This window comes from Helianthus annuus, chromosome 16 (genome assembly GCF_002127325.2).
Source record: "Helianthus annuus cultivar XRQ/B chromosome 16, HanXRQr2.0-SUNRISE, whole genome shotgun sequence".
Taxonomy (NCBI): Eukaryota; Viridiplantae; Streptophyta; class Magnoliopsida; order Asterales; family Asteraceae; genus Helianthus; species Helianthus annuus.
Window position 1 is genome coordinate 94,232,158 of NC_035448.2, and position 5,262 is coordinate 94,237,419.

Sequence of the window (5,262 nt, forward strand, 5' to 3'; positions counted from 1 at the left end):
CGTACACATGGATACTAACCAAAAGATTCCTTGATGAAAAGGGGGAAAGAGTCTCCTGTCGCATGCAAACTTGGAAAATAGGGTTTTTATTATGAACAGAACATGATACGAATATATATTAGATAGGGGTTTAGGCGGTTCACTTAGGCCGAGATAATAAGTTTAAGCCCATTCTAATTGGGTTGCCGCAATATAGGGTGCACTGTTAACACAATGGGCCCATTTTATCTAGTTAGTTCGTGTTAGCTCGCAGCCCATATAGGTTAGTTCCCTAAACTGTTCCCCAAACTAACTAACGACACCTAGAAACGTTTAACGGTTTTTTTATAGTTAATCAGTCAAACACCCATACACATGCTCAAACACGTTATACATTTAGCAATTACATTATAGTCACAAGTGTTTACTAATTTTCATCATCGCAAGGGACATGAAAGAGAAGTAATAAGGAAACAGTGTCACATGATTAAGAGACGCTGACCTTGAAAGTTCGGGTTGTCACATTATCCCCAACTTGAAAGAAATTTCGTCCCGAAATTTAGCATGCGGTTACTGAGGAAGCTAGTTGTGTTGTTTAGTTTACTGGTTTTCCTAGGGTGTCACATCATCCCCCCGTTGATTTGGAATTTCGTCCCGAAATTCTGTAATAGTAGCTTCAGCCTCAGTAGTGGTTGCACGGTTTTCGAATAACTGGGGATACTTGAGTTCCATTTGATCTTCTCGTTCCCAGGTATACTCTGGGCCACGACGGGAGTTCCAACGAACTCGTACAAGAGGTATTCTAGTGTTCTTGAGGACCTTGACATCCCGGTCCGTGATTTCAACTGGTTCCTCGACGAACTGCAACCGCTCGTCGATAGTGAGTTCCTTAAAAGGAACTATGAGGGTCTCATCTGACAGACACTTCTTCATATTCGACACGTGGAAAACATTGTGAACTGCACCGAGTTCAGCTGGTAGGTTTAGTCTGTAGGCTACTTTGCCTATTCTTTCGGTGATTTCGAATGGTCCAACGTATCGTGGATTGTGCTTGCCTCGTTTACCAAAACGAACCACACCCTTCCAGGGTGAGACTTTTAGTAGCACTCGATCCCCAACTTGGAACTCGAGCGGTTTTCTGCGTTTGTCAGCGTAGCTTTTCTGGCGATCACGAGCTGCCGCCATGCGTTGTCGTATATGTGCAATTCATTCGGTAGCATCAACTACCATTTCTGGACCTGTGATCTGACTATCCCCCACCTTTGCCCAACAGAGAGGTGACCGGCATTTACGTCCGTACAATGCCTCGAATGGAGCGGCTTGTATGCTGGTGTGGTAACTGTTGTTGTAAGAAAATTCCACCAAAGGAAGATGTTTTTCCCAGCTGTTGCCGAAATCGATAACACACGCCCTAAGCGTGTCTTCTAAAGTCTGGATAGTGCGCTCAGACTGCCCATCCGTCTGAGGGTGATAAGTTGTGCTCATGTCTAATCGAGGGCCAAAAGCTTTGTGCATTGCTTGCCATAGTTCTGAAGTGAATCGTGCATCCCGATCCGAAATAATGGAGGTTGGCACTTCGTGCCTCGAAACGACTTCTTTTAAGTAGATGTCTGCTAGAGTAGAGAACTTATCCGTTTCTTTGATAGCCAAGAAATGAGCAGACTTTGTGAGTCGATCTACGATCACCCAAATAGTATCATTCCCACACTGGGATCTAGGCAGGCCTGTAACAAAATCCATGGAAATTTCTTCCCATTTCCATTGCGGTATCTTGGGTTGCTGAAGTAGGCCTGAAGGTTTCTGATATTCGACTTTGACCCTTGCACAGGTCAAACATTTGCCGACGTACGTTGCGATGAGGGCTTTCATGCTTGGCCACCAATACGTAGTTTTAAGATCGTGGTACATTTTGTCCGAACCTGGATGTACCAAATAGCGAGACTTGTGTGCTTCATCCATCACAAGTTCTCGTAAACCGCCATATAGTGGGACCCAAATACGCCCCATTGTATAGTAGGCGCCGTCTCCCTTTTGTTCTAATCGCTGCCTTGAACCGCGTAAGGCTTCAGTCTTGACATTTTCTGGTTTCAATGCTTCTACCCGAGCATCTCGTATCTGAGTAGGAAGACTGGATTGGTTAGTGAGCTGCAAGGCTCGTACACGCCTAGGTGTAGTATCTTTTCGACTGAGGGCGTCAGTCACAACATTGGCTTTGCCTGGATGGTACTTGATGGCACATTCGTAATCATTCAAAAGTTCAACCCATCTTCGTTGACGCATGTTCAAATCTTTCTGCTTGAAGATATGTTCGAGACTCCTGTGATCGGTGTAGGTAGTGCACTTGGTACCGTACAGGTAGTGTCGCCATATCTTAAGCACGAAAACAACAGCTCCCAGCTCTAAATCGTGCGTCGTGTAATTCCGTTCATGAACTTTGAGTTGCCGCGAAGCGTAGGCAATAACTTTATCCCGCTGCATCAATACACAACCAAGCCCCTGTATCGATGCGTCACAATAGACCACAAAATCATCCGTGCCCTCTGGCAATGAGAGAATAGGTGCGCTGCAAAGCCTATCCTTTAAGTACTGGAAAGCGGTTTCCTGGGTATTACCCCAACGGTAGGTGACCCCTTTCTGTGTCAGTAGTGTAAGTGGCTGCGCGATCTTTGAGAAGTCTTTAATGAAGCGTCTGTAATACCCCGCCAAACCCAAGAATTGGCGTATTTCCGTTGGCGTACGCGTTGCAGGCCAGTTCCTGATCGAATCTACCTTGGATGGATCGACATGAATCCCATCCTTGTTCACCACATGGCCTAAGAAGTGGACTTCGCGAAGCCAGAAGTCACATTTTGAAAACTTGGCGTACAGTTGTTCTTTTCGAAGAAGTTCCAAGATAAGACGTAAGTGCTGCTCGTGTTCCTCCTGACTCTTGGAGTAGATCAGAATGTCGTCGATGAAGACAATGACGAACTTGTCTAGATAGGGTTTGCACACCCTGTTCATTAGATCCATGAAAACTGCAGGCGCGTTCGTAAGCCCGAATGGCATGACTAGAAACTCGTAGTGACCGTAGCGAGTTCTGAATGTTGTCTTGGAGACGTCCTCATCCCGGACTCTCAGCTGATCAATCTTGGAGTAGTAGCTCGACCCTTGCAACTGGTCGAATAAGTCGTCAATACGTGGAAGAGGATAGCGGTTCTTCACTGTCACTTCACCGCCACTTTGTTAAGTTCTCGATAATGTTGCACATGCGGAACAACTTCTCTTCTAGAGTATAACGGGCTCCTTAAAGCGAAAACTAGGTCCGACGAAGCTCGGGTTCAATAATCCCTGTAGTTGATTAGACAGTCCCTGCAACCTTCCTGGTGTAAGGTAGTAAGGTATACCAATAACGAGGGTTAATTCTTGCATGATACAGGTCTGACATCCCACCTGTCGATGTGTTGATAAATCTGACAGTTCTTCGGGTAACATTTAGGGAGAAGTCACGAATAATTGGTGGATCCTCGATCCTCCTTTCCTTAGTCTTGACATCTGTGTTGAGGGTTAACATTGCGGGGTAATCCTTCCGTAGACACTCCTGGCCCTTCTTGCTGAAATGAAGTTAACCGTTGTGCCACCCTGACACGCTGCAGTAGGTAACATTTCTCCGCACAAAGTTGTCCTCCTCACTGGGTGTATGCATATGATATCTTGGTAGCCAATCCACACGGCTACTGCATCAAATCTATCAAGGGTAGCAGAAAGATGGTCGACGTCGATCACTTGTCCCACAAGGTCGAGTTTGCATTTCCAACACCCATATGAGGTTTCAATAGGCTCGCCGTCTACCGTTTTCATAGCAGGTTCGGTTTCGAGATGTACCAGAGTTGAGCCGAACAGTGACGAAGTGAATTATTACTAAGAGCACAAAGACCACCATGTTGTTACAATCTTGGTGTTGTCCATACCAATCCTAATTGCCCATCGCGAGTGCCACATCCAGTGTTGTTACTACTGCTACTAGAGCTCCCAAAGCTATCATTGTTCCTTGGGTTGATGATGTTTTAACTTAACCCGTACATAGGTCGGTAAGGTGCTACGCTCATCCTCCTGTCCGTCGCCGTTACGAGTGGTTCAAGTGGTTCGCTATCTGATACGGGAGTGTTGCGAAAGTGATCACACTTCGGGATCGGAGACGTCAATCCATGAGTTTCAGGAGACGAGGAGGAGCAGGAAAGGGTATCGTTCAATCATTCTACGCGGGGACATCCACTCAGGGACGTTCGTATAAGCACCTAACATTCTACACGGTTCGCTAGATGTTCTAATGGGTGTTCCGGTAGTACTCATCAACATCGAGTTTCGAAAGGATCCAATTATAATTGAGAAGTTCACGTTTATGTTTGAGTAGGGGAACAATTACTGCTATGGCCCCTATAGGTTGGTTATGTTTCATACTGATCGAACAACATGACAGAACCCCTTTTCCACTTGTTAAGCCTAACTGGGACTCACATGCACCCCACATTATTATTATGTGTGCACCCACAATAATATTGTGATTTGCATGTTCATCTCAGCTCCTCTTAACTCATGTCAAATGGTTCCCCACACTCAAGTAGGAATCAAAGAGTATCACATAGCGTAGGTTATGAAGGTTTAGGGAAAGACCACCCTATCGGTCACCTATTACGTGAAAGTGTTCATGAATTCGTATCAGTGTGCTAAACGTGCAATCACATGCAATATCGTATGTAGGTGTTCACTAGTTATGTAGTACAATGAGTATAAGAGGGACGAACCTTGCAATCTGGAGCTGAGTGTCATGGTCGTATTCCCGTTTTCAGAATCTGTCCGGTTATAGTCTGGTTTTACAAAAACAGTTTCCCCTTTTTAAAACCAAGTTCACTATAACCAATGGCTCTGATACCAATCTGTCACACCCCCAAAATCCACATGCGGAGTACCACCGCTTGGAGGCGTGACTGACCAGGATCTTAACCATCAATCACATTGAACTCATAAGCATAGGCAAATAATACTTTCATTTATAAACAACAAGTGTTACAATGTTACAATATTTCACAGTTTATAGCGGAAGCATATTTAACTAGTTAAGCGTTTATAAAACCATATGTAAGCTCTTAGTCTTATGTTGCATTTCCATGTGTCTCGACCCATGACCAGTCCAGCTTCTCAGACAGCAAGTCCCTTTGATATGCACCTAAAGGCCTGCAAGGCATGTAACAACGAGTCAACAACAATGTTGAGCGAGTTCACAGTTGGGTGTACGTTTTAAGT